Source organism: Rutidosis leptorrhynchoides, chromosome 2 (assembly GCF_046630445.1).
Source record: "Rutidosis leptorrhynchoides isolate AG116_Rl617_1_P2 chromosome 2, CSIRO_AGI_Rlap_v1, whole genome shotgun sequence".
NCBI lineage: Eukaryota > Viridiplantae > Streptophyta > Magnoliopsida > Asterales > Asteraceae > Rutidosis > Rutidosis leptorrhynchoides.
Window position 1 is genome coordinate 579,601,959 of NC_092334.1, and position 12,657 is coordinate 579,614,615.

Here is a 12,657-nt window from a genome sequence, read left to right on the forward strand (position 1 = left end):
GAGGGCAATTGGTGGGTGTCAATTAAACTCATAAAAATATAAATGCTCCGTGTTTACATTCAACATGATTTTTATGCAAAAACTCAATCTTTCACCATGTTAAAAAGGCAAGGATATAAAGGGATGTACAAATTAAGTATTTGCTGATATAAAGGGATGTATTCATACTTACGAATTCGACCACTCAAGACGTTTCTATTATAGAAATCAATGCGACCCATTTATCAATATTTACTACTGTATAGTATTTTACTGTTTTGTTATAAACCACAATAAAAACTATTTGTTGCATTTATCTCTTTTAAACATTATAAGGGGAGCATTATCTCTCTTAATTAAAGCAGCTTACACCTTTATGACCATAGGATTATTACTAACTTTTAATTACAACATCTATTTTACCTATTAGCTAACAAAAAACTAGATTAGCTAATCATTCATTAAAAAGATTAAAATACCCTCTTACTAAAATAAAATATACAATAACTGCCATTGAAACAAATGACCTAAACAGTTCTCAAGTTATCGATGATCTAGCGGATCAAAAACCATATGACGGTCTGAATCACAAAAGTTCCATTACTCTCTACGAAAGTAGGGTTCTTTGATCTGATAAAAGAGATTATGCTTTCAAAACTTAGGGTTTCAATTCAGTTATATTTTTTCCATTGATAAACATAATTCCATCTGATAAAAGAGGTTATGCTTTTAAAAATTAGGGTTTCAGTTTGTCTGATTGTTAATCCTGAATCGCAACGGATTGACTTCGAAGTATGAAATTTTCATTCGATTATTGTTTCACTGTTAATTGCAACGGATTGTCTCTATTTTCTGTTACATCTTCAATCCAATTTCTTAACAATCGATTATCGATTATTGTATCACTGTTAATTGCAACGGATTGTATCCTGGTATAAACTGATGCTAACTAATTAGATTTTTCTGTGTAGGTATGAGAATAATAATTTCTTCACTGATTAAGGTTCCTCCGCTATTGCTTTTAAAGGATGCTTAGATGTGGTTTCATTTGATGATGGTATGTAGTAGGCAAAACATTAAAATTATTAGTTAGCGTTTTGGTTTTTGATTCCTTTTTTATCAAATCCTTTGTGGTTCACCTAGATGGTTTGTGGTTCACCTTTTATTATCAAATCATTTAAAGAATGATTATATGTCATTTCATTATAATGTAAATTCGACATTGTTCTCATAAAATTGCTTGATAAAAAACATACGTAATCATTACCCATTCTAAAAAGACCACAAAATAAAGAATGTCTTCTAGGTGTTCGACTAAATGTCCCATATATGGCTTGAAATGTTTTTAGAGTTAGTGAAATAATGTTCTGATTTTGTTGCAGATGTATCACATATAGAATAAAAAGTACTACATTGATAAATTTAGAAGATACATCAAAAGTTGTTGCATCAGTGCACAAAGAGAAGGCACATGGATGTTGTTCCATACGGTATGTTAATTCATTTAAACCTCATTTCGTTTTTAGGAGGGATGATTAAATAATATCTCGGAATTTTGGCCCAGTGGTTATGAGTTAAAATTTTGAACCGATTTTGTAACATATAAGCTATTAATTGATCATTTTAATAATCATGAATGTTGATTAACACATGGTTGTAATTTTTAACTAACGGTGAGGATGGTATTTAAATTAACGATTGCGGAAGATGCTCTAAGAGAATCAGTTGAGGAGGCTTGGGTTTTTAGCACTTTTGAGGTTTGTGTCATATATATATTTCAATAAATACAAGTTAGATGTTCCAGATTATAGCTAGCGTATTTATACTCCCGGCGTATGATTTGCTGCACGATTTTTAAATTTTGTCTCATCGTGTTTGGTTCTTAAGATAGTTCTTAGACGGTGAGTATTCTGAAAATAGTCATAAGTATATTTTTTGATGGCATAAAGATGAATTAAATATTTTAGAAAGTTAGTACATGCTTGAATCTAAACTTTACTTTTGTGATTCGATTGGGGATTTTGATCCACTTGTTGGTCTGGCGGGTTGTTTAACAAGTCAAATCAGTTAGTATTTTAGTTTGTCTGTCTTTACTTTGAAACCCTTACCACTTATTTTTTCAATGAAGATTTAACATACAATATATGAACATATAGCTAAACATAATATTATTAGTTTGTTGCACTAATGATCAAGATAAGATTTTAAATTAAGGAGTTTTGGTGGTTCTATATTTGTATAAGTCAAAATTATCCTGCAAAATTATCATCGCTTATAACCATTACGACCCACTTGACGAACCGCTTGACCTATTCCCGTTTTACGGTAATCTCTAAGCCGACCCTTTTGATTGTTTAAGATGAAACGTAATCAGAATCAACCAATTCATAAGTTAATGGGTCGAAATTGCACCCTTCTTGGGTGTAAAGTACCATAGTTTAGAACCGAGACATCGATAAGATCAATATTTGGGATATCCATAGTGTTCTGATACAATTGATTATATTAAAAAATGCTTAAACAAAAATTATGACTATGGCTCTAATTAGTCCCTTATCTAACCACTCGACCCGTTCGACCTGTTCATAAGTATATTTGTGGAATTGCCACATCTTTAATATAATGACGCATTTAAAGGATATATATCCATTTTCTTGTCATTGTATGATAATAATACTGTCAATTATGCAGATATCAAAGTTAATATATACAAAGCTGATAGATACAAATTTAGGTAATGCTATTTTGGCATTAGGATCAAATGCAAAGGTTGGAGGGCACATGAAGTCAAGAAAATCCGTGCTCAAACCCTGATTCAAACTCCGTGCAACAGTCTTGGCCAATTCATAGGATGGGTTGAAAGCTTGATTATGGCTTCCATGACCTGCGATTTAGACAGATAACGTGTTGGTTAACCTTTGTAATAAAAATTAGCATGCTTAATAACAAGATTAGTGATTTGATAGCTTTGTATGCCCTGGGTTTCAAATGAAGGAAAATTATCAGACTAACAAGGGGCATGACTAATTTCTTTTCCTTTTTGCAAAAAATTTATGTTACTACTTCACACACGTTATGGCTATAATTAGTTTGTGGATGTCCAAAAACTTGAAATATTTATCCACTATAAATTTCCTTCCAGGTACGTTAGTTTTTTATTTTGCGGGTATATATAAAGAGCATTATCAATTCAATGAAGCTCCACCAAGACCAATGGCATACCTAGAATGTTTATGTTAAAGATGCACCCGTTGCTGATTTTATGAAGCATCCACGTGAAACAAAAATTATTATTATTATTTTAGGCCAATAGGGAATTATTATTAAAGGATTTAAGATTTGCTGTACACAAGTGCGTAGACATGAGCAATGTAACCATTCAACTCAAGAACAATTACTGGTGCTTTGATATCTTAATTATGGTTCCTCTTTTGTTCTGGTAGCAAAATCAGGAATAAGTGGCTTAACGTAGGTATGAATAGAGAACATGTAGGATACTAGGTAGTATGATATTTAAATCGCATCCTTCGAGAAAGTATGATCTCTTGCCAAATCATGAGTAGCATCTACATGGAGTGTAAAACGTATGCGATGATTTACAAATGCATGGAGTTGTAATGTTTGGTAAAAACTAAGTTAAGTGAGCGAATAGATTCAATCTGATTTGTGCAACCTATGTGAAACTTCTTACAAGCGGATCTTTGAAGTCATAACCGAGACAAGTTAAAAGGATCAACCGAAACACTATAAGAAATATGTTTAGAGATTGTGAATTTTTTTTTTTTTTTTTTTTATCAATCTAAAGTTGCTTGTATGCTACTCCGTATGTAAGTAAATAATAGATACATATAGTTACTTAAATTTATAACTAAACTACAACAAATTTTCTTTCAAGATCCCGCGAATTCGCGGGTCTTACACTAGTTTCTATTTATCTCCTTCTAAAAATGATATTGATGATATCATTACTATGGATCACATGCACTTGAAGCTTAATGAATTTAAAAAGTATCGCAAGCTAACTTTTTCTATTTGTGCATTTTGCAGGTTGCAAATTTGACCCATTTACTTTTGAGCGGGTCGATTTAGTTTTTGTTTCATCTATAACGGATTCAATTAGTTAAAAACTTGTGTAGACTGATCAAATCGGCCGAGGTCATCCAAAGTGGAATAAATGTCGACGATGTAAGGCATTTCATATCCAACATTCTATTTTAATCGGAAATTATAATAACTAATAAATATATTTGGTCATCTATCTTATATATCATTGGCTCATGAACGTCTTTATTTTGATAATGACAGTTGAACATTGAATCAAAACTTTTAAACTAGCATGTGCTCATAAACAGTATCAATTTCACCACATACCATGGAAGTATCCAACTCTTGAAATGGTTTGGGTCAATGGGTTGGGTAACGGGTTCTGTAGTGTTGGAAATCATGGTAATTGCTTGACAATCATGTAGGTCAATGATGAATGCCACATACCTTACTATACATTTATGTAGTAAATTCTAACAATTTGTTGTTATCGTTGAAATTATTAAATTTTATTTTCTATAGGTACTTATGCAATACTATAACAAATACTTAATTCGATTTTTCAGTGGTTGTTACAAATTACTGCCATTGAAACCATTTGCTGGTATGGTTTATTGAATTGAATGTATTCTTCTATGATCAATTGAATTGAATATTCACTTACGGATCACATATTATTACTTTTGATTTAATATCTTGCTATATCATATCCTGATCATGCTATTGGGCATTCTCTTTTAGACATTTGTCAAAAAAATTTGATTTGTGCACTTTGATTTTTCAAGTCGAAATGGGCATAATTTGTTTCACGAATGGAATGTCAATGTTGCCGAGCAAATGAAAGGCTAAAATAGCAAGAGTCATGGCTATAGAGAATGTGGTTGACCACTATTCAAGAGCATCAATGATTCATGGCATTGATCAAATATTTTAATATATTTTTGATGCAAGGTTCGAGTGTTGAACCATATAGTGTTGGTTTTGTTTTTTTACAAAATAATGATTAGGTTTTCTGTAAGGGTTATAAGTTATGTCATATAGATGGGAGTATTTGTTTGTGGGTTGTGTGGGATGTTACCTGGACTCAGTATGTCCAAAGTTTTTGAAAATCAACAAGAACGATTATATTAGTCTTGATATAATTGCATTTGGTAATTAGAAGGTAATTGTAGTGACTTTAATGTTGTTTGTTTTATTTTATGCAAATGACTTTTGGATCTATTTTGGTGAGATTGGATAAATAATAATGACTCATTTGGTCCATACTTACCTATGAATACCAATATACGTTATTTATACTTGTGGTATAATTTTAGCGAGTCTAGGTTATTTACGGATCATTTATAAATTTTATATAACACGAGTATCTTTATGCTACTACTTGCCATTGTTTGTTTCTCTATAGTACAATTTAAAACAAAATATATAAAGTAGTAATACATGTATTATTATTCAGCCACTATCCCGAGGCTAAGATTAGTTAGTTAAAAACACGTCTTTAGTTGTATGCACGATCAAAGTAACTACATATCTCTATGGTTTACTTTGGTCATATGGTCAATGTGTTAATTAAATAAGTCATTTGTTGAGTTGTGATAGTAGGGGATCTTGAAAAATAAAAAGTAATCAAAGTCGAAATGATGAAAAGTTATCTTATGACTATTTGCACATTTGACACATTTGAGTCAAAAGGTGTCAAAATGGGTTTTTATGAATATTATCACGCCCAGTGATTTGAGTTAAGTAAATTTGCAAGTTTTTGTTTATGCAACCGACTACTTTGTCTATTTTTTGTGAGAATGGATTGAAACTGTCCCATTTGATCCTTACGTGACTATAAATACCAATATTGTGATGACCCAGAAATTTCGACTAAATTTAAACTTAATCTTTGTATGATTAACATTTCCGACACGATAAGCAAAGTCTGTAAAACTGAATCTCAAAATTTTTGAATTACTTTTATATATTTAAATACCCTTCGGTTGTTTTCGACGATTCGCGAACAATTATATGTAAATAGATACATATATACTATAACATGAAAAGGTAACAATGTATTAATTGTTTGATACCGTACATTAAACTTATTGGTTTAAATATCTATTTGAATGTATATGATAAGTTGAAATATTTATTATTAAAATTTATTTATAAATAACTTCCAATGTGTATTTAAAAACTGATTTATGTATATTAAAAAGATATATACATATATATAATAAACGATAGTAACATTCGTTTATTGATTCAATTGATATTTAGATAAGTTAACTAAAGCGTTTAAGATGAACCAGTTAAACACTAATTTGTTACAGTGTTTTCAAATTGCCACATTACTCAAAATGCTACAGTGTTTTCGAAAATCACTATTTGCTACAGTGAAATTGACTTTGCTACAGTGAATTGCTACAGTAAAATTTGACTTTGCTACAGTAACTTTGCTACTACAGTAAAACGCTATTATAAAAATGTATTTTAACAAATAGCGAGACGATGATTTATAGAAGTAAATGACCAAAACACTCGAAAGTTTAAGATACACTTTGAGTGATATAATTAAGGGATAATTTAAGGCTATTGATAAGGCTAAAAAGGAACATATATTTCATAGCAGTATCCCCCAAGAAAGACAGGATTTTAGTTGTAATTGTTCCATATTCAAGTAATATTCGTTTATATTTAATAAGTGCGAAGACAAAAGGCGAAAACGAAGAATTGAAGACGGAAAGGTCCAAAATGCTCAAATGTACAAGATACAATTAAAAAGGTTCAAATTATTGATGAAGAACGTCTAAAAATGACAAGAGTACAAGTTGCGGAACGCAAAGTACACGATATAAAATAGTACGCAAGGACGTCTGAAAATCCGGAACCGGGACCCGAGTCAAGAAGAAACGCCCGACGCAACGGACCAAAAATATCTAGTCTACTATGCACAAGAATAAAATATAATATATAAATAAATATATTAATTATTTATATATTTATATTTATTTTATATTATGTCGACAAGCTAGGAGCCAAAATAATGTGAGCTGTCCCTGGTCCTCATGCGAGTCGCATGGCCAGAAGGCCATTTCCATGCGAGTCGCATGACTCCAGATTTCAGGCCAGGTTCTATAAATTGCAACATTTTCTGCCGAGTAAAGAAAGAAAAAAAAAACACACACATACATATTACTCCGTATTTATTTTATTTATTATTATTATTATTATTATTATTATTATTATTATTATTATTATTATTATTATTATTATTATTATTATTATTATTATTAAGATTATTATTAATCTTATTATTTTTTTTATTATTAGTGTTATTATTTTTGCGATACAAAAATAATAATGTACATCAAATATTACGACGGAGTGCTGTCCAAGTAATTTTCAAAATGAGTTTTCGAGCAAGCTAGAGCTAAGGAAATTATGGGTTATTGCTAAGGAGGTTATGGGTAATGTTCGGGGGTATTTTTTGTGAATCAAACCTCGTGTTTATCATCTCCGATGCGTCTACGTGCTTTCCTGCAATATTGTATATCAATATTAAACAGTGAGTTTCATAAGATCCCTTTTACTCTCTACATTTTTGGGCTGAGAATATATGCAAATGCTTTATTAACCGATATACAATATTTATATGCGTGAGTTTCATTTGCTCCCTTTTTAAATGCTTTTGCAATATATATTTTTGGGCTGAGAATATATGCACTTTATTTTAAACAATGGACACAAGTACATACTAAATTCTATACTGAGTTTGAACCAAAAATCCCTTAGCTTTGGTAACTAGTAACTGCCGGTTATAAGAACTGGTGGGCGCGAGTAGTAGTATATGGATCCATAGGGCTTGATATCCCCGTCCGAGCTAGAGCACTAGCCTTTTAACGGACGTATGCTATTTGAGAAGCGTACACGTTGGTTTGCGTGTATTATTAAGATGATTATACAAAGGGTACAAATTATATAAACGTTAAAGTTTAGTTACCAGGGTGCTCAACTTTGTAGAACCGATTGATAAACGTTTCGGATGAAACAACTGAAATCTTGTGATCCACCTTTTATTTAAAACATAATGATAAACGTTTTGAATAAAACAACTGAACTTTTGTAATCCACATTGATATACGGATTATGTGTAATATTAAAACTATGAACTCACCAACCTTTGTGTTGACACTTGAAGCATGTTTATTCTCAGGTTTCTAGAAGTCTTCCGCTGTTTGCTCATACGTGATACAAGTTATGTGCTTGGAGTCATACATGCTATATACAAGAAACTTGCATTCATCAAACCATTACCATGTATCTTATTTTGACTGTATTGTCAACAGATGTATTATTGTAAACCATTTAAATGGTGATTGTCTATACGTAGGAATCATCAGATGTAAAAAAAACCTGGAATTTATATATTCATTTATGAAATACCTTTTCAAACGAATGCAATGTTACAAAACGTATCACATAGAGGTCAAATACCTTGCAATGAAATCAATGAATGACGTGTTCGTCCATATGGATTTGGAGCGATCGTCACAAATATGCATTTTAGGTACAAAAGAACGCGAATAACACTTAAAAAAGGCTAAAGTATACTTGCGGTATCATAGTAGTGACCCCAGGTTGTGTAGTTTATGTTAGACTTATTAACATAAGTTTGGAATTCATTGTGATAAAAGTGTCAAAGGTGACACTGCATATTACTAAATGAGTGCATAAGACCAAGTTTCAAACAATAGCTCCTAATAGTCGCAAAAAAAGTCCGGCTAGAAAGAAGTGGGAGAGCATACTTTGCAATGGTATAAGTCAAACATATTATATCGGATTGTTATGTTTAAAGAACAGTTTAATAATGGTTGTTTAGGTAAAAACATTATGTGTAATTTTGATGCTTTTTTCCAATTAAAAACGTGTGGTTAGATTTTGGTGAGCCCGGTTTGTAAAATCTGGGGTAAAATTTATGATACATTTTCGTTTAAAATTAATTTACTTTGTCAATGTTATAAAATATACATGTATGGTCAACAACGTGAAGATATATGAGATATAAATGGTTGATTTGGGTATGTTTTTTTCACTTTAGGTCTTTTTGAACCTTTCAAGTAATGGCGTGACATGAGATATAAATGGTTGATTTGGTATGTTTTTTTCACTTTCGGTCTTTTTTGAACCTTTCAAGTAATGGCGTGATCTGATACACGAACTATTTGAATGATAGGGTGTAATGGGCTGAATTTAAATGATCGATTTAAACACTTCATCCAAAATAATCACAATTTTGTTCATATCGTTGAATGGTGTAATGTGTTTAACGATATGATTCAGTCTAAACATAATCAATTTATATCTAAAATATGTTCGACTTCCTACTTTTACTTGATTTGTTTCTTATAAACAACTTTTGTAGATTTAATTGACATGCACACAAATATTGTATTATATTTGTAATTTTTATTAACGAAACCCGCGAATTCGCGGGTCTTAAGCTAGTTACTATATTATGTAATAGACAAAAATGGTGAATAATAATTAGGGGCATTTTCGTCATTCCATTTTTTTTTATTAAAAAAATCTAATTAAATTTCACTACACCAACAAAGACCTCCACACTTTTTTCAAATACTTAAATCGACCCCTAACCAGGGGGTAAAGTGTCAAAAAGAAAGTTTAGTGACATTACTACATTATCTAATAGACAAAAATGGTGAATAATAATTAGGGGCATTTTCGTCATTTCACTTTTTAAAAAAAAAATCTAATTAAATTTCACTACACCAACAAAGACCCCCACACTTTTTTCAAATACTCAAATCGACCCCCCAACCAGGGAGTAAAGTGTCAAATAACCATTTTTATAAAAAAACTTAAATAAACTTCATCCAAATATTCAACGGGTCATATCTTCTCGCTCGCAACGAGTTAAATTTTTCCGACACCATCGTTAAACTCGAAATAATTTTAGGAACACAATGTTACTAACTATACGCAAAACGGACGCTTTTTAAAAAACGTTAAATATTTGGGGTACTTTTCATACACGTTGATTTTGCGTTAAATTTTTAAAAGTCGATAATTACATAGCTAAACGCGGAGATGGACATATATTGTTAATTTAAAATAACATTTAAATCTTTCACGGGTTATACCTTTTAGTTCGACTCGAGTTGCGCTTCAACGACAAAATTCTTTAACCACAAAATAATTTTACAAACTAAACGCAATAAAATACATTGAAAACCGAACCCCCGGCGCGAAGCGAGGGTTCAACAACTAGTTTATATAATTTGGAGCATTTTATGGACCATCTGCGTAATATTTTTATTAAAGATGGATATAACTTTCCTAAACATAATGAACGAGTCTAACCGAGTCAAAAACTTGTAAGAGTGCTTCCAACCATAACAAGTTTTTTCACAAGAACTAACGTCCACATCAGCACCACATCAGCACTTCCTGATCAGGACTAACTCATGATTAAACACTATCAACCATGACATATTTTCTCATAAAAATTGTGAATCAATATATTATTTAATTAATTAATTGTACAAGCAAAGAAGCAAAAAGTACCACTTTCTATTCCATTATGTCCTGTGCTCCCTTGTGCTTGAGAAGGAAAGGAACAAGGGCGAGGCACCTAGGGTGGAAGCAGGGCGGCTCGATGGAGGTTTGGTGCCATCGACGCCCTGCGAGGCGCAAGGGAGGGCGGAGGTGAAGAAGGTACCGAAGTGATGCGAGTAATGAAATACTCCTTACATTTCAACATTTTATTAATCGCAAATTCACTACATACTTATTTATTTTTCCTAAAAAAGAATAAGTTGACCAAGGGTTTTAGACTTTTACATATCAGTACTTTCATAGCGAGATACATAACTTTGTTTTAATTCAGTGGTTGGTGTTTGCTTGATTTTGGCACATTTTGTTGTTCAAGTTTATTTAATGGTGACAGTGTGGCTGATTAGTCAAAAGAACTTAATACGCATGCTTTCTATCTATTTTTCTTCTATCATTATCAATATTTCTGCACCAAAAAAAAAAAAAAAAAAAAGTGTGATACCATCTTCATTATATGGATATAGATGGCAAAATGGATATAGATGGCAGTATAGAATAAGTTATGCATAAATAAATGTTGTTTCTTTTTTTTTTGTTGCTGAATGATATGTCTAAATGATAGATATGACTAATTTGGCCTTAATATTTTATTTTTCATAATTTATTACAGTATTAATAACTAAATGAATTGAATAATTGGAAAATTCGTGTACATTGCCACTTGTTGAAATATCACTAAACAAAACCACACTTGTTAAAAAAGTGTGATACCATCTTCTGTCATTTGATAACCCCGAAATTGATAAACATACATATGGAGTTATGGACACACGTTTACTTGGGAAAAATCATATAGCCAAGAAGCAATACAACACCGTCAATCCGTCATCATAATTCCTAATCCGATCAATAAGTTAATTAAAGTCAGTCGTCAACCTCCAATATCTACTGGTGCATCTGCAGCAAATCAAAAGTTAGTGAATCAATTTCGACCTAATATCTTCAATTATATGTCAATCGATATTATGATTTATGATATGTACATAGATAACCCAATAATATTTATTGTTTTGATTGATTTGTGCGAGTAAAAGGTGGGATGGTGTTGTCAACGATGAAGTCGGTGACGACCGCCGTCATCTTTGAAAAGGATGGTCTGATGATATGTCTTTCGTAGTTGAAGAGGATTATGGAAAAAGAAAATTGAAAAGAAATAAGAGAGGGTAATATGGTGAAGAGGATGGCTATATGGGGAGCACACAGGTTTTACGGGTGATTGGGAAAGCTGTTGGTATAGATCTAGTGAATCAAAAAGTCCTAAGTAAACAACCAATTGGGTGACCGAATAATCATTCTAGGACAATAAGCTCAATAAGGCCTAAGTAAACAGGCCGTAATTCACATAACCTAACAGAAAAATACCAGAATGATGTATTTTTTTCCTTCCTTCTGAAAAGCAGTATGATGTACAATTGCATGGACGTTTGTTTGTATACCCGTATGATTCAAAAGGATGATTCTTTTTAATCAAAGTATTTTTTTTTTTTTTTTTTTAATTAGGCTTTTATTTCTTCTATCACATTTGTTTTATAATATGAGTTTCGTTAGATTGTGCATGGGTTCAATGACCAGTCCATGGTGAATTTAAGCAAGTTGCGACTTGGTTTCAATACCCGGAACCAAGTCTTACCCAACCATTCTGACCTTTGGTTTGAAAAGAATCTTCGGGTGTGCCAAAGCACAATGTATAGAGCACGTCTCCTCAAAGTGTTGGTCCTCGCCCTGTTCTAAAGAGTTTGTTCTATGGTGGAGCTCTAGATGATTAGGGCTTGCATCTAGTAAGAGAAACCTCTAAAAAAACCATCTCCATTTTCCATTTAACTGAGTGATTACTGCCATTTCTTGAGTGTCCGACATGTCTCGAGTTCGAGCCTCAATTGGGAAATTTTTATAATGCAATTTGTTTTGTAATTGGCTATGAAGTCCTCTGGGGTTTCTTGCAAAATGGTGGTTCTACCCATATCTAGCGAATCTAGCGAGGTTCCCTCGGGGGTTTTCCTTGGATGCAATATT

At 31.8% G+C, this 12,657-nt stretch overlaps 1 long non-coding RNA gene across 2 annotated transcripts; it reads left to right on the plus strand.

Annotated features, from left to right (window-relative positions):
* Nucleotides 1-569: 569 nt before the first annotated feature.
* On the plus strand, nucleotides 570-3,310 carry LOC139893244 (uncharacterized). Of its 2 annotated transcripts, none has more exons than XR_011774420.1 (4): nucleotides 570-771; nucleotides 951-1,036; nucleotides 1,362-1,736; nucleotides 2,671-3,310. It is a non-coding gene; the product is annotated as an uncharacterized lncRNA (long non-coding RNA). The 2 variants fall into 2 exon arrangements; XR_011774419.1 differs by having other exon boundaries at nucleotides 1,362-1,469.
* The last annotated feature ends 9,347 nt before the right edge of the window (nucleotides 3,311-12,657 follow it).